Raw genomic sequence first — 27,120 nt, forward strand, 5'->3', positions numbered from 1 at the left:
GATTCGACCCAAGGAAACACTGGGCCGCCTGCAGCGGAGCACGCGAACTTAACCGCTCGGCCACGGGGCCAGCCCCAGACTGGCATTTTTAAACTCAAACAAGTGACTATTTATTGATAACTGTAAGAAATACTGATAATAAAGAAGGAAGAAGTGTATGTTTTGGGGAAATATAATTTCTTTTTTTTTGAGGAAGATTAGCCCTGAGCTAACATCTACTGCCAATCTTCCTCTTTTTGCTGAGGAAGATTGGCCCTGACCTAACATCCTTACCCATCTTCCTCTACTTTATATGTGGGACAGCTGCCACGGCATGGCTTGATAAGCAGCATGTAGGTCCGTGCCTGGGATCTGAACTGGTGAATTCTGGGCCGACAAAGTGGAATGTGTGAACTTAACCACTATGCCACCAGGCTGGCCCACTAATTTCTGATTTGTAATCTCCAGAGTTTGAATACTTTCTCTAAGGTGTACACAGAGGGTGATGTAAATATATTTAAGATATTACCACTGTCCTCAAGATGATTATATTCTAGACCAGGAGTAGGCAAAATTATTCTGTGAAGGATCAGATAATAAATATTGTAGCCTTTCTAGGCCATATGGTCTCTGTTGTAACCACTCTATTCTGCTGTTATTGCATGAAAGCAATCATAAACAATGCACAAATGAATAGGTGTGACTCTGTCCTAATAAAATTTTATTTACAAATATAGGCAGCTGGTTAGATTTGGCCCATAGCTGCAATTTGCTGTTAGACTAAATATTTTACCTTTCTTCACACAATAATGGCTACAGTTCTACTACCATATTGATTGATTGAAAAAACACCTGTGTACATATAAATTTATAGGCCCCAGTCAATAATTCTATTCCTCCCCAGGGAATGAAGTTTTAGGTTTGAGGAACCACTGCTATGGTGGAAGTAAATTAAGTGCACAAATAAATAAAACACAAAATTGAACACACTAGAAAAGAGGTCTGTACAAAGGTCTCTGGGAATTTACCCAGGGGAGTCATCAATAGGGTGTTGGTGAATGCTCGGGCTGTGGCTGGATGTGTAGGAGCAGGCTGAAAATTAGATAAGCAAAGGCACGGAGTCCAGAACACGTGTGGTGTATGAACAAGGAAGGGGAGAATAGAGTGTTTGTTGTTGTTGTTTGCTGATAGCATGGGTTACATGAAGGAGGGTAAAAACGCTCTCAGAATGCAATTTGGAAATCAGGCCTTCAAGGACCTTAAGCTCTATTCTAATACCTATGGCTCTGGGATCAGGTTTTTCTTACTACCACATAAATCTTAGGATGCTCTATTAATTTGCACTATAAGATGTTCCTAAGGGTCCAACTTGCTGAGAAAATGGTTGAAATTGCTTTCTAGGTGCAGTTTTTTTTTTTAAGGCCTTTTTTACGCTATTATATTTTGGCTTAGAATGCTGCAGAAAAATGCATTCATAAACTCCAAGACCTTTTAAGATATCAAATGCATTTTTAAAAACTGATGAATAATAATGAAAATGACCTAAGATGTTTCTTACTCTATCTTTCTGCCAGTTCATTGCTGTTCATATTAATATACTTTGTTGTATGTTATCTACTCTGGTTTAAAAATCCACTAGGGAGGAAACTACTGAATTAATTTGCAGTTTCTTCCCTTGAGACGTCATCACTGTGGTCAGATCAATTTCTGTTATTTTCAGAGTAAATTCTTCTTTCTCTTAACTTTAGTCTATAATTCTTTGCTTTGTTCCTAAGAAAGAAAGCGATTCCTTCCTCACATTGAGGTTTAATTGTTCGATCTTTTCGTGTACTTTCCACATGTAGCTCCATAGTTCATCATGAAATAATGTGATGCTATGCAAATCCAGCAATGTAAGTATTTCTTTATAAATCAGTCCTCTGTGATTCCCTCCCATAATGCTTTATGCTGCACAGGAAAAGCCCAAGTACATCACCAAAATATTGTGTTTCTGTTTCTTGTCATTTGTTGGAGTTTGGTACAAGAAATGCTGTTTGGTATCTCTCTATAAATAACAGTGATTTTAACAGAAATTTAAAATAAAAAAAATAGTTACAACCAAAAAATTATGACTTTTTCAATCTAAAGGCATGTTCACAATTGTGTGTGTGTGTATGTGTGTGTGTCAATTTGGATGAATTATTGTTTATCTCAGGACTGTAATTAACTGGAAGACAACAATATTAAAAAGAAGCAATTATACATACTGTGTTTAAGTAGCCAGTACTTTTATTTACAAAGAACTACCTAATTTGGGGTATAATTAGGGTTTAATAGTCCTGATACTGGCCCTGATATCAGTTTCCCTACATTAAACCCAGCATATATGGGGTTAAAACCAAAGCACTCATTCCCTGCTTTCTCCCTGGCTTACTGGCTCCAAAATCCACTATCCGCCATGGAGACAAATGGCCAATGACAAATACCTGGATTCATTATCTTCTTCTCCTCTCTGCAAGTAGTCTCAAGGCCAACACAGACTTGTGGAAAAACTCCCACCAACAAGGCCGTATGCTCCCCATCCCCTACCTAAAACCTCAAAGGCAGAACCTTACTTTTAGCTTTTTGGGGAGTTTGGGATTTCAGCATTAGCTGCCCTTTCTCCTTGCTCAGCGCTGTGCAATAATAAAGTCCTACTTTCTTCCACTACACCTGGCGTCAGAGATTGGCCCGCTGCACGACGAGTGAGAGAACTCACTTCAGGTTTGATATCAGTCCTTTGCTGAAATCAGTTAAAAAACAAAGTGGGAGTCTTATAGGAAGAAAGATAATTGTGAATGAGAAGGTCAAACTAGGAAACAAAAAGGAGAAAGAGTAATATTTGTGATAATCTTTAGAGCACTGCTTCTCTGAGATTTGACCACTTGATTCCAACTAAATCTCCACTGTCATAACCATGTACTCTCTCTGAGTTAAATCTCAATTTGCCCATCCTCGTTCAAGCCTCTGACATTATATCTCTAATGTATGGCATCTTTCAATGTATTATCATTCCATGGATGTCTCCTTTACTTTCTCTTCCAGGTCATTGCTAATAGAAGGCTACCCATGTAAAATACAACTCCATTTTCTCTTGAAAGAATCTTGGTGTTGAATTGTTTGCCCAAGTGAAGCTATGAAAAAAAGTTTAGTCCAATTTGCATCAATTCTTTTAAGTCAAAATGTTTTGAAACCTGTACTAAGAAATTTCACAGAGTTCAAATTCAAAATATATAACATACTTCTTCCCCCTATTATGTGCTAATTCCTTCAACAGAAGCAATCAAATACCTTTAGTTTACTTGTTCTTTATAAATCCAAGCAACTTTTCATTCATTCACGACTCTCTATGAGGTGAATATTTGGAGGATTTCTTCAGTATTTTCAGCAGTAGAATTTTTCATAATATTTAATTCATAATTAAAAATAAGAAGTTAGCAAACATTGAAATTTCTATTCTAAGCAATTTGGGTAAACATTAATAATCAACTTTAAGAAAAACATGTTAATGGAGATGTAACAGCCAACATCATTTATTTCATTTTGAAGTACTCAAATAGTTGACTAGAACTATGCTGTAACTTTACACTTTGTCTCTGTCCCTTTATGTAAACACCACTCTTTGAATTATATGGGCATATGAAACTTTGCTCTGCATTCCAAATTTGAGGAAAATTGATGTTAGAGTAATTATGATTTTTCACTTACATTGATATTTCTACAGATGTACACAATAGATGCACAGTAAACTTTGTTGTCTTTTCCTATCTCTTTTTGTATGGATTTTAATAAAATATGTTTTGTAAATCTGCTTATATTTTTACGATATATGTTTACTATAAAAGATCATTAGAAAAAAATCCCTACGTGTTATCTGAAACTCTGGATACTATGAAGTATCAATATATTTTTCCCCTTTTTCTGCTGAGGAAGATTCTCCTTGGGCTAACACTTCCCATCAATCTTCCTCTTTTTTTTTCTTGAGGAGGATTAGACCTAAACTAACATCTGTGCCAATCCTCCTCTATTTTTTGTGTGTGGGTCTCTGCCACAGCATGGCTAACAAGTGGTGTAGGTCTGCACCTGGAATCCAAACCTGCAAACCTGGGCTTCTGAAGCGGAGCATACAAACTTAATCACTACACCATGGGGCTGGCCCCTAAATATGTTTTCTTATATGAAGCAGTGAATAATAAACTGTGACTTTTAATCCATGTTTGTAAGACAAGACAAGACAAGCTTTGTAGGCTTGCATGTCGCAATTTTTCTATAAAGCAGATGAATACAGGGAGTCAGCACATACTTTGTTTAGAATTCACATATGTTTGCTTGTTTCATGTGTGTGTTTCTACAGAAAAAGAAAACACATGTCTATCAGTACCCAGACTAAAGTGAGAAATGTTTGCAACTAGAGACCACTACATGCCCTTGATTTCTTCCCAAGAGACAGATTTAAAGAAATTAGGATATTTCCTTCCTCTTAGAACAGTCATGAGGTTGTTCCTATAACAAATCAGCTGTAGGTTTTGAAAGAAATAACTGTGAAAGAAGTCACAACCTAAGTAAGTTTGTTGTACATCGCCTCCAGGACCAAAGATTGTTCAGACCATAGAAGAATTCCACATCTGACAGAAGCTGGAGACAATGCTTAAAAAGCTCTAATAGTACAAGCCATTATAATTTACAAAGATTAAAGAACAAAAAATGTCATATAAACAATCTAACATTATACCTCAAAGAACCAAAAAAGAAAAACAAACAAAGCCCAAAGTTAGTAGAAGGAAGGAAATAATAAAGATCAGAGTGGAAAAAAATGAGAGAGAGATACTAAAAAGACAATAGAAAAGACTAATGAAACTAAGAGCTGTTTCTTTGAAAAGATAAATAAAATTGACAAAACTTTAGCTTGACTCATCAAGAAAAAAGAGAGAGCTCACAGAAATAAAATCAGAAATGAAAGAGGAGACTTTACAACAGATGCCACACAAATACAAAGATCATTAGAGACTACTATGAACAATCATACAACAAATTGGACACCTAGAAGAAATTGATAAATTCCTAGAACACACAACCTAGAACAAGACTGAATTGTAATGAAACAGAAAATCTGAACAGATTTTATTAGTAAGGAGATTGAGTCAGTAGTCAAAAACCTCCCAACAAACAAAAGTCCAGGACCAGATGGTTTCACTGGTGAATTCTGCTAAATATTCAAAGAAGAACTAATGCCAATCCTTCTCAAACTCCTCCACAAAACAGAAGAGGAGAGAAGATTTCCAAATTTATTTTATGAGACCAGCATTATCCTGATGCCAAAACCAGACAAGGACATCACAAGAAATGGAAATTACTGTCCAACATCCCTGGTGAACATAGATGCAAAAATCCTCAACAGAATATTAGCAAACCAAATTCAACAATACATTAAAAAGATCATACACCATGACCAAGTGGGATTTATTCCTGCAATGCAAGGATGGTTCAACATCTGCAAATTAATTAACATGATACAATGCACTAGCAAAATAAAAGATAAAAATCATATGACTATCTCAATAGATGCAGAAAACGCATTTGACAAAATTCAACATCAGTTTATGATAAAAGCTCTCAAGAAAGTGGGTATAGAGAGAACATATTTCAACATAATAAAGGCCATATGTGACAAGCCCACAGAGCATCATACTTAACAGTGTAAAGCTGAAAGCTTTTCCTCTATGATCAGGAACATGACAAGTATGCTCACTCTTGCCACTTTTATTCAGCATAGTATTGGAAGTCCTAGCAAGAGCAATTAGGCAAGAAAAAGAAATAAAAGGCATTTATTTTGGACAGGAAGAAGCGAAACTCACTATTTGCAGATGACATGATATTGTATATAGAAAACCCTAAAGATTCCACCCAAAAACTGTTAAAAGTAATAAATGAATTCAGTAAAATTGTAGGATACAAAATCAATGCACAAAAATCTGTTGTGTTTGTATACACTAACAATGAACTATGAGAAAGAGAAATTAAGAAAACAATCCCATTTACAATTGCATCAAAAAGAATAAAATACTTAGGAATAAATTTAACCAAGATGATAAAAGATTTGCGCTCTGAAGACAGTAAGATACTGATGAAAGAAATTGAAGAAGACAAAAGTAAATGGAAAGACATTCTATGCTCGTGGATTGGAAGAATTAATGTTGTTAAAATGTCCATACTACCCAAAACAATCTACAGATTCAATGCAATCCCAATCAAAATCCCAAGGTATTTTCCACAGAATGAGAATAAAGAATCCTAAAATTTATATGGAGCAACGAAAGACCCCAAATAGTCAAAGCAATTGTGAGAAAAAAGAACAATGCTAGAGGCATCACAATCCCTGACTTCAAACTTATTACAAAGTATAGCAATCAAAATGGTATGGTTATAGTATAAAAACAGACACAGAGCTCAATGGAACAGGGTAGAGAGCCTAGAAATAAAGCCAGGTGTATATGGTCAATTAATTTAACAAAGGAGCCAAGAAGTACAATGGGGAAAGAACAGTCTCTTCAATAAATGACATTGGGAAAACTGGACAGCCACATGCAAAAGAATGAAACTGGACCACTATCTTACACCACACACAAAAATTAACTCAAATGGTTAAAAATTTGAATGTAAGACCTGAAATCATAAAACTCCTATAAGAAAACCTAGTCAGTAAGCTCTCTGACATAGGTCCCGGTGATATTTTTAAAAATCTGACGCCAAAAGCAAAAGCAACAAAAGGAAAAATAAACAAGCGGAACTACATCAAACTAAAAAGCTTCTGCACAGCAAAGGAAACCATTAATAAAATGAAAAGGCAAACTACGGAATGGGAGAAAATATTTGCAAATCATATATCTGATAAGAGGTTAATATATGAGCTATATGAAGAACTCATATAATTCAATAGAAAAAAGACCAAACAATCCAATTAAAAAATGGGAAGAGAATCTGAACAGACATTTTTCCAAGGAATATATACAGATGGCTAATAAGCACATGAAAAGATACTCAACATCACTAATCATCAGGGAAATGCACATCAAAACCACAATGAGATATCATTGCACACCTGTTAGAGTGACTATTATCCAAAAGACTAGAAATAACAAGTGTTGGTGAGGATGTGGAAGAAAGGAAACCCTTGTGCATTGTTGGTGGAAATGTAAATTGTTACAACCACTACGGAACACAGTATGAAGATTCCTCAAAAAATTAAAAATAGAGCTACCATATGATTCATTTCTGGGTATTTATTTGAAGAAAATGAAATAATTCAAAAAGATACATTACATGTGCCTTCATGTTCACTGCAGCATTATTTACAATATCCAAGATATAGCAAAAACCTAAGCATCCATCGATGGGTGAATGGATAAAGAAATCGTGGTATATGTATACGGAATATTATTCATCCATAAAAAAGGATGAAATCTTGCCATTTGAGACAATATGGATGGTCCTTGAGGGCATTATGCTAAGAGAAATGAGTCAGATAGAGAAAGACAAATATCCTATGATCTCACTTATATGTGGAATCTAAAAGACAAAACAAACAAATAAAACAAAAAAACCAAGCTCATAGATACAGAGAACAGATCGATGGTTGCCAAAGAGGAGGAGGTGGGAGAAATAGGTGAATGGGGTCAAAAGCTACGAACTTCCAGCTATAAATGAAAGTCATGGGGATGTAATGTACAGCATGGTGACTATAGTTAGTAATACTGTCTTGCATATTTGAAAGTTGCTAAGAGAGTAGATCTTAAAAGTCCTCATCATAAGGGAAAAAAAAAAGAAAAACATTTTTGGAACTATGTATTGTGAGGGATGTTGACTAGACTTACTGGGGTTATCATTTGGCAATGTATACAAATATAGATCATTATGTTGTACATCTGAAACTAGTATAATGTTATATATCAATTATACCTCAATAAAACAAAGAATGATTAAATGGAGGAAGACCCACAGAGAGCTAAAGGACCAAATGAAATTTTGCCCAGGGGAGAGAGACATCACTAAATGTTTAAGTATTATTTATATAATTTTGTTACAAATGTAACAGTTTTCTTAAATTAACAGGCAAATGTGTATGGAGGATCTATGAGGTCAAAGGCTGTGTGATAGGCACTGTGGGATAGTCCATGTAGTAGGCAGAATCCTAAGAAGGCCTCAAGATTCCTGCCTCCTGGTGTACATGCCTCAGGTAGTCCTTTTCCCTGAACGTGAGCAGAATATGAAGATATGACGATGTATGAGTCCAGGGATTTTTCAGGGGTAATGATGTTACTAATTAGTTGACTTTGAGTTAATCAAAGCTAACTCAGTAGGTCACTAGGAAAGGAGTAGATGAACAGAAGGAAATAGAAAGAAAATGACAGAAGGAATGTTTCTATTGTCATAGAAACAGCACAAGTATTTCAAACCCAGGAAATTGAAAGGGAGCTAAAAGGGCAGCTCATGGAGAAGAAAACAGGTTGTTCTTCACTGGGCTCCCAACGGTTTTGGAAACATCAGCAGCAGGTTTCGTTTAGGAATTTTCTGAGAGTGATTCTAGAGGTAAGACAAACATCTGTGAACTTTAATATTGATTAAAAAGCTCATTTAGTCCTGTCTTGCCCACTTTGCCATCTTTACCTGACTCCTCCGTAGCCAACAGCCTGAACCCTCTTGGCCCTGTGCCTGAGATACCATGCTTGGCTTTCCTTCCGTACCTTTGCAAACACTCTTTTACCTCATTTTCAGTCTTCCTCAGTGGGGCTGATCTGCCTCTTAGTCTCTATTTACAAGGAGCTCTCGTTGGACATAGTGAATATCTCTGTCATAGCATTGATCCCATCGTTTTGTGATGATCTATGACCGTATCTGTCTCCCTCGCTCTACTACTGCCTCTTTGAGTTTATGTAACAGGTCTCTGTACCTTTAGCTTATCAAACATCTGACACATATTCAGTACACAAGATCCGCTTTTATGAATGAATCGATGTGACCAACATTCATTTTTAAAAACAGTGTGAATCATTATACAGTCTCCCATTCAGCCAGTGTCTCTTTCCCTAGAGTTAAAAGGCACAGATATTTTATGAAGACTGAAGAAGCAGGTAGGGCAATCCAATACAGGTCTTGGGAATAAGGGAGTCAGAACCATATGGAAGGGTTATAATTGGAAGTAGGGTCAACTTGCTGTGACTAAAGAAAATCAGAACAGAGAAAAGTCTTGCAAAGGCTACAGTAGAAGATTTGCCAAAAATGCTGCAGAGAAATATTTTTTTTCCTAATTTTTTGCAATGTCTTTAGTATATTAAGTGTTAGGCATAAAGTACTATGAATGGCACATGGAAACTTCAGCAGATCTTTCTATTTAAATGAAATCCTGCTGTTAGAAAAGGCTCTATTTTGAAATATGACAATATCTTCTGAGCTCCTTTCCCTTGTTCTTCATTATGGAGTACATTTTCAGGATAATAGGATGTCTCTCTCTTAGTAGCACATCTGTTCCTGCTCCATTGTCTTCACTTAAAATCATAATTTCCTCTTTGGGAATGTACAATTGGTGGCAAGTAGAGATGATTATGATGTAATAAACAGAAACGATGACTTCAGGTGGGCAATAATAGTTAAGAGACCAAGGTTTTTGCTTCCAAGTAAATTCCTCTGCTGATCAAAATGAGGAAGAAGGAAACCAAAGTACGTGCAATGCCCGAACAGAACGGCTTCAGAATTGAATGACTTCTCTTAGTCAGATCATCTCTGATTTGAGGTTGTCTATTCCTTATGGTTTGTGTCACGACTGTTGTGGCTAAATACATTTATTGTTGTCACACACACACACATATATATATATATAATGTGCATCTATTATTGTATTATAACATACATAATATAAAATCTCATATAATATATATAATCACTTTCAGTTTATTATTGGATAATATAAAGAGGAGAAACTGTCTTTGGAACAGACTTGGATTAAATCCTGGCTGCAACACTGTTTTGTGACTTTGGGCATCTTAGTTAACCACTTTGAGCCTCTATGCCTGCTTCAGGAAAACGTCAAATGAAAACTTCAGCTTCTTCGTTCTCCAAGTTTTAGACAATACTTTTAAAACGTACTTTAAAATGCATGGGCCAAGATGTCTGACCCACGAAAGTGCTCAATCTATGGCAGTTATTATTATTATTATATTCTACGAAAAATCATCCCCAAACCTACTCTGGCAGCTCTGTGACTTTAGTTTCTGGTTTCTAGGATTTAGTATTGTCTTTGCCAGGGTTTGTTGCAGGTCTCTCGGTTCTGATAGCACATTTTGCCTCTCAGCCCAGGTAATCTAGCCTCCATGCTCTTATCTGCTTATACCTGTCTGCCCAAACATTGGCTTCTGCCCAACTGTATTTCTACGAAACAGCATTTTAAAAGTTTGGAAAACCAATGGACTCTTCTTAAGTAAAAACTCTCGTGGAGCTCTAATTTTGACTAACTTTACAAATATATCTTAGAAATACATAAATATTAACAAATATAATTTAATATTTATTTATTATGCTTCTTAAACATATACACACATATAAAATTAGGTATAGATTCTTTGTGCTTAAACTATTTATAATTATAAATAACTACAAAAGTTAACAAATTAATGATAAAAATTCCACCAAATTAAAAAAAAACTGACTTTAAGACCCATACATTAATTTTGTCAATTGACTTTTAAATCTTAGGAAAAGAGAATTATAAGATGTATACTCTTTTATACCTGGCTTCCTTTGCTGAACATTACGTTTGTGAGATCTAGCTGTTTTGTCGCTAGGATGAATGAATTCTGACCATTCTGTCCTCTCTTCTGTTATTAGTTGTAGATTTAATATCACAGAAAGGGATCTGTTATTGAGCGTTGTGGTGGATGTTATAAGGTACCATGGACATTCCCCTTCGGGAGTGAAGGACTCATTCTCCCAGCTGCTGACAGTGCTGTTAGTAGAAAGCCCTGGCTGACAGCCCCTGTGGGGTTTGTTCAGCTGAAGAAAGCTCACTTCCCCTAATTGAAGTGGTCTGTATTCAATGACTGACATGGAGCTTTCCCCTCATCCTAACTCAGCACAGCGCTGAAGGGTTATTGGCGCTCCAGAACTCCCAGTGGCATCAGCTGAGGCCTCCATTGATAATGCGTTGCAGCCCAACTTCTTCTGCCCAATCCTGCTTCCTTCCCTTCCCTTCCAAGAGTATTCCCTCCTCAGCTTCTTGCATGCCAATCTGACCCTTAAAGTTAGCTTCCAAGCTGCCATAGCCACGGTCAGGTAACCTAGGATGGTGAGAAAAAGGTTTTGCTCTTTTGGTTTCCAAGCAATTAGATGCTTCCATGTCACCTAGTTACCTAGAGTAGTTGGCCTACGTGAAAGGAAGAGAAGTCATCCCTCAAAAAGGTAAGTAGAGGGCTGAGCTGACTGATGGCAAACCCTGGCAGAAATTCACTGGAGGTGTAGGTAGAGGAGGCAGGAAACAATTAACAACTTTTCTTCCTGGAAAGAGGAAAAGTACACTTACTTATATTCACTTTTGGTAGACCTAGTCTCACCCATTTATAGCTTTAACTTTACCTCCTTATTATGGACTGAATTGTATCTCCCCAAATTCATTTGTTGAAGCTGTCAAAGATAAACATGAAAGACATTAGTTAAAATGGTGAAAACAGATTTTACTCAGTAACTACTGAGAACAGGGGAAAGAGCTGAGCTCCATTTGAATTTGTGCAGAGGTGACTGGGCGCTTTAAAGGAAGAAGGGGGAGAGGGGAGAGTGAGGGCTCAGTAGAGTCACAGAAGTGAAAAATTACAAACATGTGGTCAATAGAAATGCAACTGGATCAACTTGTTTGCGAGCTGGCAGGTATCAAGTTAGGATTCTGTCCTCCCACAAAGACTAGAAGACATTGACTCTGTCCTTTCTGATGATTACACTTCAGAGGAATAGCTTTCCAGCCCTAGAGAAAGACACATGTTGTAAGAGAGACATATTCACAATTCGAAGCTCTTTTTGGTAAATGCTCTAAGAAAGGGAGGTCAGGGGCCTATCCTCCAGTGTTGACTAGAACAAACAATAAATTCTCCAGACAGTATTGAGTTTTCTCAAGCAGGCATTGACCAAACTCTAGCATGGAGATATGGCTCATGCTGCTAGAAGCCATGCTAGAGTTTGGTCAAGTCTTTGAGTGCCGGGGTTTGCACAGAGTTGTTATACACTGAGAGTTCCACAGTTCTTAAGTGCTAACATGCGACTGTATTTGGAGATAGGGCCTTTAGCAGGCAATTAAGGTAAAATGAGGTCATTAGGCTGGGGCTCTAATCCCGTACAGTTAGCATCCTTGCAAGAAGAGGAATAGACTCCAGAAAGGGATCTCTCCACATGCACAAGGAGATGAAGCCATGTGAGGACACAGTGAGAAAGCAGCTATCTGCAAGCCAGTAAGTGAGCTCTCACCAGAAACCGAGGCAGCTGGTACCTTGAGCTAAGACTTCCAGCTCCCAGAACTGTGAGAAAAACACGTTTCTGTTGTTTAAGCCATTCAGTCTCTGGTATTTTGTTATGGCAGCTCTAGCAGATTAATGCACCTCTGTACAAACTACATTTGAAATCATATTAGGTATCAATTTTAATATACTATAATAATACATTTGCATGAGTATATACACAGATATGCTTTTATCTAGAAACCACAAACAAAAATGGTTTTGGTTTTTTTCTTAATTAAGGATGTTGACTAGATATGTTAATTTCAGTCTCCCTCTGGGACTAAAAATTTGTTTGTAGTTAAGCAGCATTTATACTCATTTATACTAACTTCAAAAACTAAAGGCATTGCCAAAAGATGAAACGTGAATTGCTTTTAATATCACCAAGCGGATCGAATCAGAATGTTTTTCATGACAAAACACTGCTGTATTTGGATGGATTAACCCCTCAAACATACTTAATGGAAAGTATGCAGAGACTAAAAGAATGAATGTAAAGTATCGAGTATAGTGCCTGGAACACAGCATACAGCCAATCAACAGTAGTTTTCTTCTCCCACCCCCACTGTTTATCATATTGCTACACAAATACACATCTACACACACATCTCCTCCAAGAGGCTGTCATTCTCCTTGACCATAATTACATAGAACTGATTTATTTTATGTTTAATACAGTGATTTACAAACAGACATGATATGTCTCATTGTTTGATAGATATTTTCAAACGATTAATAAACTGAAATGATATATCAGCATCATTATTATAAAATTGTAGATTTGAGCATGATAATCTATAATAGGAAATGATAGTCCAACTCTATACTTTTTATTAAAAGCCTGGATAGATTTCCTAATCCATGCTAGTGTTTAAAATTATATCAGTTGAAGAATTGGAATTTACTGCACTAGTTATTTTTGATCATGGTTCTCAACAGACACTTTGTTCTTTAGAAAATTTTCATAAATTTCCATCATTTTATCTAGTCTTACTATTTCTACAATTTTGAAAGGAAAGTGAACAAGACCAAAATAATCCCCCTTTTTTTACCTGAGTTAAAAGCATTATGTATATGAGATAAATGTTAACATACAACAATACAGAAAAGCTAGCTCACAGTGTGTGTTTGAATTGGCCCACACAGCAATGAGCAATGGGTGGAAAATAAGACTAAAAACAATCTTCCAATTGTACAATAAAATGATTATATTTAGTCTGTGAAAACTCCTTCAGGAAGAAGTTTGCATTGTTTTGCTACATCCAGAAATAGTTTAGGAACAAAAAAAAAAAGGAATGATTTCCCTTGGGATGACATCTGACACAACTGCATAGATCACCCAAAACCCCCATGATTTTACTGAATGATGCGTCATGACTCTTATTTCTTTGAGCCTCTATGAGCCTATGTCACAAAGCTTCAGCCCTTCAGTACTTACAGGACTCAAGCATGTATCTAGATAGTTTCTGTCAATCTCTACCTAAATTTAGTTCAAGTCTGTCTTAGTCAGTTCTGGCTGCTATAACAAAGTGCCATAGACTGCGTAGCTTATTAACAACAAACGTATTTCTCACAGATCTTGGGGTTTAGCTCCGAGATCAGGATGCCAGCATGGTTGGGTTCTGGTGGGGCCCCTCTTCTGGGTTATAGACTGCCCTCTTCCCATTGTGCTCTCATATGGCAGAAGGAGTGAGGGAACACTCTGGGTCTATTTTATAAGCACACTAACCCCATTCATGAAGGCTCTGTGCCCTCATGACCTGATCATCTCCCAAAGCCCTCACCTCCCAATACCATCACATTGGCAATTAGGTTTCAACATATGACTTTTGGGAAGACACAAACATTCATTCTATAGCAAAGTCCATATCAAATTGACATTTAAAAAACTTTTTTCCTCTGGTCAGTGAAAACACTTCAAAAAGATACTTTTAGATAAACATGGTTGTTGAAGCAAAATTAGGCACACCCTGAAATAGAATTAAATATAAAATCTGGCTAAGAGATCAAGAAAAGCCTGCTGGTTCCTTAATGGTCCCAAATGCAGTAGGGAATATCCTCTCGTTCACACCACCCCCACGGTCAATTCCTCCCAAACAAAGAGCAGCTCATTTTATTGAGTCATATTTTGGAACTCTAATTAGACCATTTTAATAGTGGGAAAGACAACCGTGAATTACAAGGTCATGCAAATAGACATGGATGTAATCCTTTCCTCTGTATTCTCTCTCCTTTCTCTGGTCACTTTAATGCCAAAGCAGGAAGCTATTCTAGGGCCTGCTCGGAGGGAAGTTAGAGATCGCCCTGGAGCTCACATTTTGCCTCTTCTGTTTATGCTGCAATATCAGTTAAGACAGTCTAGGCTGTCCTTGCAATATTTCTGTTTCTTGCAGTGTACTGTGCCTTGGCAATCAATCAGCCTCCGAAAGCTGGCTTATGGCAAAATTTAGATGCAAGAGGAAGGAGATACCCTTGGATGCTTTGGGTTAAGATCACAAATTCTAGCTCCCTCTTCCAGAATGCTGTGCATTACAGTTATGGGCACAAACCCAGTCAACAATAAAATCAGCCTTTAATTTCCATTTGTAATTGCTTTTTGTTTACAAATTTCCCTTGGGATCATTAAAGGCAGGCATGGATACATTTTGGGTAGTATTTAGCATCCTGGGTCCCCTAAGAGTAGAACATTAATATCATTAATATTTGAGTATTACTTTAGATTTGATTAAATATAAATGTGGTATTCATATATATTATATATAATACATATGTATATGTGCATCTATCTGTATACATATATATACTGCTCTTAGCTCTGATTTTAGACACACTTGTCATAGAATAGAGATGGAAGTTTCTACATTGATCTTTAGAAATAGTACTGTTTTCTCTATAATTCTACTTTGGAACAGCTGTTAATTACATCATGGAATAAAAACTAGGCCTGGACAACTGGGCTCTGTTTTGAAATTTGTTGATGACTTACTGAATGACTCAACATTTCCATCTGTAAAATCAAACAGATCTTTGCTCAGATACTTCATTGGGTTGTACTATCATTTGTTCATTCATTCACTCAACAAGAATACTTATTGAGTGTGTATTATGCGACATCATTATTGTAAACTAGTGGTTCAATAATTAAACGTATAAAGAGACTCTGCTTGGAGAGGGTATAAATATTTGTGAAGGCATTTTGGCAGGTGTTCAGTTCTACTTAGTTATAAATGTCATGATTTTGAACGTTATGAGCTCAGCCATAAGGAAGTCCATACCCTGACTCAGAAATCACACTTCTAGGGATATTTTCCCAAGGACAATTAGAAGAAGGAAAAGGTAAATTCACAAGAACTTACTGAACTCTTACAATATTCTAGCTGCGCTGTCCAATAAAATATTCTGTGATGATGTAAATGTCCTTTACCTACACTGTTGCATGTGGTAACCACTAGCCACATGTGGCTATTGAACACTTGAAATGCAGTGTGCAACTGAGGAACTAAATTTTTAATTTTATTTCATTTTCATTAATTTAAACAAATTTAGGTAGTCATATATGAGTAGTAGCTACCATATTAGATGGCACATTAAGATCCATACTAAGCAATTTATAGGAAGTATCTTGTTTAGTTATTATTAACTTTGCTTAAATTGCTAAAAATGTACTTAACAATTTACTTAATTACTATTAACTTTACAGTCTTACTATTAACTTTATTCTACAGATGTGAAAACTGTAGTTCAAGGAAGTTAAATAACCTGCAAATGTCACCTGCTCTTTAAGTGGTAGAACTGAAATTTCAGGCCAGGTAGGACTATGCTCCAGCTCGTGGTCAGCTAGGTGGCTTCCCTCTATGCTACACTGACTTCCAACCACAGGAAAATTATTACATACACTTGGGGCCAATGATAGATGAAAAACTATGAAGCTATTAAGTGAAAATTATTAAAATAATGTAGAAAAAGGGAAAACATTTATGACCAACGAAAGTAGCAGAATGCAAAATAATATGAACTTTAGAATGATAATTGTGTAACAATAATATGAACAAGTTCACAGTAATATGAAAATTTGAACACAAATTCTTTTTTTAGTGATAAAATTATGGATAAATTTTAAGTGTCTTTACAGTTGCTTACTTTCATTAGTTTTAATTTTGTTTTCTTGGTCCTTTTATATTGAACAAGTGTCAAGATTGAGATATGTGGAGACAACTGGAGAAATTCATTTGACTATCTTTCAAATTGGTACAATCATAGGATTGACTGGGAATTTGCAAACATTGGTGCAAGGCTATCCTGTAGCTTTCTATCTATTTTCCTCGCTAACAAATCCTCAAATTGCTTCAAAAGCAAACTGCAATAAACCCCAAGGAATTAAACAGCTTTATCCAAGCCAGATATGAGCATCTCATTCTTCTTTGCCATCTCCTCACTTTCCTGGGAGCCCCTGTACCCAGAGATGGCCATATCATCTGATTTTAGCTAATTGAACATAAAGAGAGACTCCTGGGGAAATAGAAAGAGATTTTACTTCTTATCAAAAGGAATGCCCCTTTTCCACCTGCCTTTCTCTTCCCATTTGGAATGTGATGTGGTGATGTCCTGCTTGCGTGGAGCTACAGCTGCCATTTTGTGTCAATGAAGGAAGGACTAGAGACGATCAACAATACTCACATCCCTGATATAATTGAGATTCTGTTCAAAGAAGAAAAAGAGGTATACCTCCATCACTTGTATGTAATTTATTTATTTTCTTTTTTATGCCACTTTTTGTAGAGTGTTCTGTTACCTGCAGCTTATAACTTTCCTAATAGATTCAAGGCCCTTGCTTCACAAGCTGTGGTTTCCATTGTGTGGAAGATACACGAAGTCAGGAGGCTGGGTGTTAGCTTACCTCTGTGGTCCAGGCTTCCATAAATCTCCGTAAAAGACAGAGTCCCCATGGAAAGGCTCAGACCACAGCTGAAAAGACTTACCAACCAGCATGGTTAAAATCTACAAAGCAGCAGGGACCTAAAAGATCCACAAATGCCTATTTTTAAATTCTGCTTCTCTAACATGAATATATTTAAATTGCTGAAATCTTTCTACAGATGATATTTGGGCTGGCATTTCTGTAAGTGGTAGAGATTATCTTTTGCTTACAATGTGTCTCTTCCAACTGACTGTGGATCACAGCAGTTTAGAAGCTTAACCCTTTTAAATTAGGCTTTCTTCCAGCTTTACAAAAGTCCTTTCTGCAGGCTGATAAAAATAGCAGCAGCAAAGCAATTAGGTGTAATCCTAAACATCTGCAGTCCAAGCCAGACCAATAAGTGCTGTCTCCTGTTTTAGTTACCCACAACTCAAAATTCTCATTTAAGGTCCTGACAAAGTGAAAAGAATAGCAGTCCCTTCAAATAATATAAGTTGAAATTCAACTCTAAAGACTGCCGTCCAATTCTCATGGCAAATATTGGCCATAAATGTCAGCGAAACTCAGTGCAATAAACTTATTTTGCGTCCGGATTTACAGGCACAAAATGACTAAAAATTGGATTTCAGTTCAATTTAAGACACATTTCACAAATGCCTGCTAACCCTAAGAGCTCTCAAAAGTTGGACATAAAGATATGCCCTCAAATATCTGACAGTCTGGAGGCAGGCTGCAATTTCTCTTCTTTGATACCGTGTGTACTATTTTATCATGGATTCATTATATCATAGACCTTACCATTTGAAGAACTCTATGGCATGACATATTCTCATTGGAATTTAGCCTCTAAACAGTCAGTTAATTTCTGAGGTACAATTAAATAAACAGAACTTAGGAATTTGGTTATCTTCCAAAGCATAAAGTGAAGAATTTTCTGACCTGAGTCGGTAGAATACAATCTAAATTAACAACAATAACAATGACAGGGCAGCTTAGGTTTTGTTATATCCTACAATATATTGGAATTATACAAATAGCTAAAATGTCCTTTACTTTGGCTTAATATCCACAGAATCTTATCCCTCTACCTTACCAAATGAAACAGTTTTTGATCGCCAGCTAACTTTCTGCAAGTAGGTTTTTGTAAGCAAGTAAACTATTTTTGTTGCACTGTGTTTTGTCCTAATTTTAAGGTTATTGAGATTTTTGAGGCTCCTCCTTGAGCTAGTTATAAAGAAGCCCACCTATGTGCATGCTCTCTCTTCCCTCTCCACCAAGAAAGGGAAGAAGCTACAAGTTCCCTGTTTCACAAAGGTCAATAATGACTCCCAAGTGGCAGTGCTGGGTCTCTGGGAAACAGGTGCCAAAAGGAAAATAGAAGTGCAAGAGGGTTTTTGGAGGTAATTCCTGTGAGAAAGACAGAGAAAGCAAAAGTAGGCAGAGAAAGACTTCTGTTCATGATGCTGGTCTCACACTTATAAACAGAAGGGGACGGAAGCAGGATTGGGCAGGAAGACCCTCATGTTATGGTGCAGCTCTGAGAAAGTCTCAACCAGCCCATCATGTGGGTTCAGTGCAAAGATTGCCCATAGAGGAAAGCCATATGACCAGAAATGGTGAGGCTTTGAGTCCCCACCGTGCTCAGTCACTGGCTAAAGGCTGCCCAGAAAGTATGTGGCCTTGACTTGAAAGCTGAGACAGACCTTATGGTGCTGGGGCTTCAGCTAATTGCACTCCTTGTAGCAGATTCTCTTTTGAAAGGAGAAACAAGCAGCTCACCTCCGTGGCTGTGATAATGAATTGGCAATAATTTTTAACATTTTTTCTTCAGATACTTGGCAGTTTTCTAATAGAGCTCTGTTCACATAATTTTACTTAATGCAATATATTTCACTTAATGCACTTATCCAAATGCTACCTTAATGAACTGGTACCATTGCTTTTTAGGACTTCTATCACAATGAGCACATAGAGAGACCTGTCTGTCATTAACCAGCTGAGGCTGCCATTTTATTTCTGGAATACATTTGGGAATCAAAAATCTTACACACAAAATATAGAACTGAGTTTCGACCATGTAACTCCGGACCTAAAGTGGAACCAGAGGCTCGAACACTATCAACAGGACATAGTGACATTGTTTACTTTTTCCACATTTTTCTCTTGGATCTTTCATTCCCCATGTTGGTTTGAGGTTTGGCCAGTCACTCTACTAGGCTGGACACTATTCAAACCCTAAAGCCTGAGATGAGAGGGAGGGTTGGATGTAGAACAGACAGCCCCAAAGCATAAAATTTCCTCTATACTGGGTCACAGGACAGTTTTTTAGATACTATTCAGCAAGTTTTATCTGCTCACTGCAAGAAATATGTTTTATGATTTTCTTTATCTATTTGATACTATCTCACTGTAAAATTGAGTTGTTACATCTCCTCTAATTTTTTTATGGATATTTTCATTTTTAAATCAATCAATAGACTAAGAAAAAGTTCCATTTCTTTAATGTTCTCTTAATACAAAACCAAATCACAAATGAAAAAATTTGAAATTACAAACTAAACTTATAAATACTATGCCATAACCGTATTTAAATTTAGTATTCAATGCTACATGATAGCAAAATAATAATTAAATATCTATTTGAAAAAACCGCTAGTGTTATGAAATTTAAAGTAGAAATAATAAAGATGATCAGTTTTCATTATCTCAAGAAGTGAGCTGTTAATAACTGTAGACAAAAACAAAATATCTTCTGTAGGTTTGATAATTTTATGAAAATTATATGTATGATGTCAGAGATAATGTTACAATGACCGAAAGCAAAGTGGTGGCTATATATTGAAATAACTCACATAGTTCTATTTTTTTTAAATAAAAAGTGTGTTAGTTATCTATTGTTGCATAACACATTTCCACAAACTTAGCAACTTAAAACAACACACATTTATTATTTGTTATCTCACAGTTTCCATGAGTCAAGAGTCTTGGCACAGTTTAGCTAAATACTGCTCGGCTCAGGGTCTCACAAGTCTGCAATCGAGGTATTGGGCAGGCTGCATTCTCTTCTGGAGACTCGACTAGGGAAGAATCTACTTCCAAGCCCATGCAGATTGTTGGCAGAATTCATTTCCACCCAGCTATATGACTGAAAACCCCCACTTTTTACTGCCTGTCAGTGGGAGCTTGCCCTTAGGTCCCAGAGTAGATCTGGCGTTCCTAACGGGTGCCTACAGTTCTCTGCCACATGATCTACTCTAACATACTGCTTATTTTATCAAGCCTGCAAGGAGAATCTCTAGCTCCAGTTTGCCAGCAAGGCAGAGTCTTAAATAACATAATGTCATCACAGGAGTGACACCCTATCACCTTTGCCACATAACCTAAATTAATTATAGGAGTTGACATCCCATATTCAGTTGATTTGTTGTGTATTCCCCAGAAGAGGGGAATACACAAAGACATGAGCACCAGGAGATGAGGATCACTGGGGGTCATCTTAAGTTCTATGTGTCACAGAAAGTCTCCTTTTTGATTGGAAGGACATTGGAATTTAAATGAAATTAACACAAGTAGACAATACAAAAATTTATTTAGTCGGTAGATAGAGTTGCTGGTCTTTATGGCTTGTTAGCTATTAAAACTTTAGAGGTAGTTGTTCGCCTCTGAATTTTTTAAAATTATTTATTTAATATTTTCAAACTTTATGCAGTTAATATGTAAATTATGAATTACAGTAATTCGCTGAACACTTATGAACCCACCACCCAGCTTGACGACTAAAATATTACCAAATATCGGTGAAAATCCAGTGTGCGGCTATTGCCTAATGCTACCCTCCTACTTTCCCCCAAAGGTAATCTCTATCTTAAATTTTATATTTGTCATTCTATAATTTATTTACATAGTTTTACATGTGTACTTCTAAATAGTATCTTGTTTATATTTACTTGTTTTTGAGCTTTACAAAAATTGGATCATACTGTATATCATATGATACTATTTTTGTGTATATGTGTATATATATTGTTTGAAGTGATTTTTTCACTCAAACTTTCCCAGAATTTTCAGTTCTGGCTTGTAACTTAGACTGGGAGAAAATCTTGCTCATGAGCATCCAAAGTTGAATGAGAACTTTCACAGTAGAATCGTCTTTAATAGCAAAAAACAAAACAAAACACGCGTGCATGGACCCAAACTCAAAACAAAAAACAAACAGAAAACCACTGAAAGCAACTCAAATGTCTGTTTTTCTCTTTCCTTTATTTTTAGCTTTGCTATTTCTTATTTGGATTTCTATTTTATTCTTCCTTAAAACTCATGGCACTATACCATGTTGTATTAACATGAGTTTAGGCACAGTAATACAGATTTCAAAACATGTCAGATTTCATATGAATGGCTGATGGATATACACGATATAGGATCAGGAACAAATGGGAGAATTGGTAAAAGGTAATAAAGGTATAGCAGAAAAATGAGATTGGGAATAAGAATTTATGGATGTGAAGCTACAGCCAGGGGATTTGGGGAAGTCCCCTGAGTCTCCTTTTCCTCATCTGGAATATGGGGATAAGTTATAAATAATACCATTCATGCCTGATTCCACAGAGTTATTTTGAGAATCAAATACATTACCATATGTGAATAAACCCTTAAACTCTTAAGTGCTGTGTTAAAAATGGAAAATTGCCTTCTCTTTGAAGAAATGTACAGTAAGAAAGGAAGTGTTCTGATATTAAATTAGCAGAAGCAAAGAAGAGAAATGGGAAACACTAGCCCTGGAAATTTAAGTTAGAGATGTTGTAGTTCCAACAAGTTAGAGAGAACATTTCAAGTTATGAGACTGCAGCTGAGAACCCAATAGACTGGGATTGCAAAACAGAGAAGGAAAAGTAATTTCTGGCTGGATGGTAGAATAATAAATCCACTCATGTTTGGAAAATAGGCCATAGTTAGAGATATGTTGCTTCACTTCAGAAAGCACACAGAGGGTAAGGCCAAATTAGCAAACTTTTTGTTATACAAATTGGGAAAATGGAGCAGAGATTGAATAAAGGATTGAAAGATATAAAAGATGTAAATAGCTCTCACAAGAGTGTTGTGATATTGGAGAAGAAATGAGGGATGCTAGTTATTTAGCCTTGCTGTGTGCTTGCTCTTGCTAAGCACTTCCTCCCAGGAGTCCATTCATTCAACTGATTAACAGTAGTTGTTGCAATACGTAAATTTCTAGGTTTCAGTGATTTAACACAGTCCAGTGCAGGTTAAGATATCTTCCCCCATCTTTTGGTTATACTCAATAGACCAGATGCACTTCAAATTGCCATGGCGGTGTAAGAAAGGGATAGAAGTGTCATCGTAGATCTTATGTGTTATCATAGAAGTGACACACACGAGTTCTGCTCACAGTCTATTGGCCATATCTAATCACACAGCCCCAACCTAATTGCAGACATTTCTGGAAAATGAGGAGAGAGCATACAAATATTTGGTGAGTGTAGGTCATGTTTCTAGAATCGGTGTAACCCTTTGCTCCTTTCTTTAAATGCAATGAATAACTCAAACTCTCCCACAAGGAGACAACACAAAGTCCCACACAGACACTGTGTCCTTAACGTCTAGAGTCTCTGGGTGTGGAGCAGTAGTTTCTCCATCAGAATGGGTGTAGCACAACACCTTCTGAAATTGCTAAATAACAAGACAAATTATCTTACTCTCCACACCAATGCTGAAATAAGATAGCTATGCACACACTCTTTTTGAAAGGGGAAGATTGGGAGACATACAGTAGTTGCTGGAACAGAACAAGTTTAAATCCCATTAGGTAAATATTATAAGGAAACCTACTCTGGGGATTGGGGAGATAGTCCCTTGGTTACCCCCTGATTCTTCTGTCTGAAAGGTTCTTATTTATCCATTTTCCCTTGCTTCTTCCCTCTTCCTCATCCATTTCTTCTTGAGCCATAATCCGCACTGGGCTTTGTGGAGTATGACCATTTTGGGTTATGCAATCATCTCAGCTCACTTTCTGCTTGCAGAAGATTAGAGTCCAAAAGGCCTTTTTTTTTTTTTTTACTGATTTTGGGTGAGGAAGATTGGCCCTGAGCTAACATCTATTGCCAATCTTCCTCCTTTTTTTCTCCCTGAAGCCCCAGTACATAGTTATATACCCTAGTTGTAAGTCCTTCTAGTTCTTTTATGTGGGATGCAGCCACAGCATGGCTTGATGAGTCCTGTGAGGTCCATGCCCAGGATCCAAACCAGTGAACCCCAAGCCACCCAAGTGGAGCATGTGAACTTAACCACTAGCTACTGGGCTGGTACCCCAAGGGTCTTTTTAAAAATCTTCAACAGCCAAAGGGAACCTGGGAAAGGGGAGCAAATGAGTATTTATTGGACAAACGCCTCCAGTACAAAGAATTCATGATCTAGGATAGAACGTGGAAAATGCAGTCAAATATCTATAATATAGAGCATAGCTAAACAAATTATCGTGGGCCTTCAAAGAAAAAGGGAAAATCAATTCAAATGGAAATATTGAGTTTGTGCCCTCCTATCTCTTGCTTCCTTCTAAAATTCTGCACCAGAACAATTGCAGTTTCCCAAAGTTATTGCTCATTGATATTTTTATCTCTTTCTGGAACATTGCATAGGTTACTTCCTCTGCTTAGACTTTTCTCTCCCATTGACCACCTGGTGAATTCCTACTGATTCTGTGAAACTCATCTCAAGTGAAAACTCCTCAATGAAGCCAACTCTGACCAGGAAAGATCTAACTAGTCCCTCCTTTGTTCCTCCATAGGATTTTGCTTGCTCTTGTTTTTAACCCAAGAGTTTAAGCATGAATATGGTACATCCAGGGAAACAAATGCATCCTTTGAAACATTGTTCTCAGTCTTTTCCTCCTAGATATATTTTTGCCTGATTTATTTTATGTGGTTATAATTATACTCCATATACAGTGGTATATCTCTTTTTCAGTTAGCCCAATACTATAAGGTTTTCATTACATAATTCTAAATGGTTATATTATATTCCAATGAGTGACTTCTCCATACCTTTTTAGCTGAACGTAGTTGTTTCCTGTTTTTCTTTTATAAGTAATATACCAACATGTGCTTGGGATCCCCTAATGCAGCTACTCATGAATCCCATGAAATTCCATTATTTCATAAGTGGGATTCTGACCCATTTCTTATTTTCTCACTAGTGTCACCTGACAGGAATTTTCTTCAGTGTTACTAAATGGCTCTAGAAGAGTTAAGAATGTACTTGTCCCCAAGATTAAGCCATGTTACCTGTTTGATCTGCTGCAAAAAAACACATCAAAACTTAGTGGCTCAAGACAACCATTTCATTATTTCTCATGATTCTGAATGTTGACCAAGGTTAGCTGGGTAGTTCTTCTCTGTGTGAGGTAGGCTAGGGCTATGTCATCTGGGGACTGGTTTGGGCTGGAACATCCAAAATACTTTCCTCACATGCCTGCTAGATGATGCTGTCTTTTGGCTGGAATCTCAACTGAGACTGTTGAACAGAACTCACACTCATGGTCTCTCCGTGTGACTTTGGCTTCTGAGCAACAGATGGATTTTGAGAGGTAGCATCCCAACAGTGATTGTTCCAAAAGCAAACAGAAGCCGCTAGATCTTTTAAAGGCTAAACTTGCAATAAACACAGTGTGATTTCTACCACATTCTATTGTTTAAGTAGTCACATAGTGGAAGGAAATAAATAAACCCGAGGGAAGGGCATACTAACACCCCTTCTTCATAGGGCTGGGACATAGAATTAACAGTCATTTTTAATGCATCGCATGCCCAGTCACCAGTGATTTTGGGTGTCATGAGAAAGTGTTAAATTCTTTTAATTTCGTTTGGCTTCAAAATTCTGAGATGTACCATAAGAATCTCTTCTTACTGAGTTTTTTTCTTGCCAGGTGTAACATAACATCAGACATTCAGTATAACTGCCTAAAATGACACTAAACTTATGTAAATCTTGGGAGGGAAAACTATATAATGGGTTTTCTCTTGGCAAGTATGCTCTATATAATCTTCTATATTTGATCTGTATATGCTTCACTGTTTTCTCTTCCCTGTTTCATCAGTATCTACTTGTTTTCGTTTCTGTGTCAACGGGTTAAGCTTGTTCACTGGTCGTTCTCTGAATACGCAGCAAGAAAACGTGGGAGCTTCAGTGATCCCATTGCCTACAACTGGGCTCAACAAGTTGACTGAGATGATGGCAGACTTGGCAATTTGGGTCTCTCGTTTCTCCATATCATATCATGTCTAGAGCATGGTAGCTGGTTAGACAAAATGAGAATTCAGAGATACATTTTCACGTAAAATTTTAGAGGGATAAACAGTCAAACTGCATTCAGGAAGGAGAGAGAATGTTTAATGAGTGGTCTTTGTGAATCACTCTGTTCCAGAGTCCATGAAACTGTGCACATGTTGCTCCACCTAAAAATACCAACAGTTTAAATTTTTGGCCTCTTTAAAAATATAAACTTAATTGGGTTTATAGGGCTTTGTAGCTTAGAGAGCTCATAATGGCCACTCCAGTTTTTCGATCTCCAGAGTCCTCTTTCAAGTTCAGCTGACGTTAATAACAGAAACCCTTCTACTCAAGACTGAGATAGACCTGAGAAATTTTATGACATTGCCCACATCACAAGTATTGCTGGAGGCTGACACTCATTATCCACTTCTAAACTCTAAGGAGAGAATTTATACTTTTCAAAGATGTCTCTTGCAGTGGAGAAAGAGGATACAAGATGAACAGCTGTGTTAAAAGGGTGCAGACCGCACCAACCCTGTGTCTCCCCATTTTAGACGTTTTACTAGCAACTACTGTCAAATTCTATTTGCAAAGGATGTCCTCCAGGCCTCAAATGCCCTTAATTAGACACAGAGGAAGCACAAAGTCTATACTAAAGAATTTAATACAGAGCAATTTCTTCTACTCATAAGACTTTAGTCACTACCCATGTATCTGGGAAAAATATTGTTGAACTTCAGATGCATATTCGAATAGCTATCAGAAATCTTCCCACTTCGGTGTCCCACCAGCAACTCAAAATTCAACATATCTAAGAATGAACTTATTATCTTACCACAAAGTTTTCCGTCACAATTAATGGTGCCACTATTCATCCTATCACTTAAGACAGAAACTGAGGCAGTTTATCTTTTATTTAATCCCCAGGTTTGGGGGATTTTATCAAATAAATATAACCCAAGTCTGGAGTTTCCTACGATTTGTTCTGTGAAACACTAGTTCCACAAAATGCTTCAGGGAAAAGAAAATTCTTTTAGATATAGAAAATCCTGTTACTCGATCCTCAAGTTAAAAGTTTACACTGCATTTTAGCAAATCAGAATTTACTTAATTGGACTTAATCTAATGTTTTTCCAAATTATATTTGATCCCCAGCCTTCTCTATTTGCTATCTGTGAAAACCCTTCAAAGCCCATCTCCTATGAGGCACACTTAAGGAAACGGTGCGCTAACACATCTCTTGCTGCTGGCTTTATCTTCCCATCACCATTTACCCCTCTTAATGTAAAAGCCATATAACTAATCTTACATCCATCGTTCTCCCCTGTATGTGTCTTTTTCACTGTACTGAGAGTGATATTTGTAAAACATAAATCTGATTCTGCT

The sequence above is a fragment of the Equus przewalskii genome, chromosome 15 (assembly GCF_037783145.1).
Source record: "Equus przewalskii isolate Varuska chromosome 15, EquPr2, whole genome shotgun sequence".
Taxonomy (NCBI): Eukaryota; Metazoa; Chordata; class Mammalia; order Perissodactyla; family Equidae; genus Equus; species Equus przewalskii.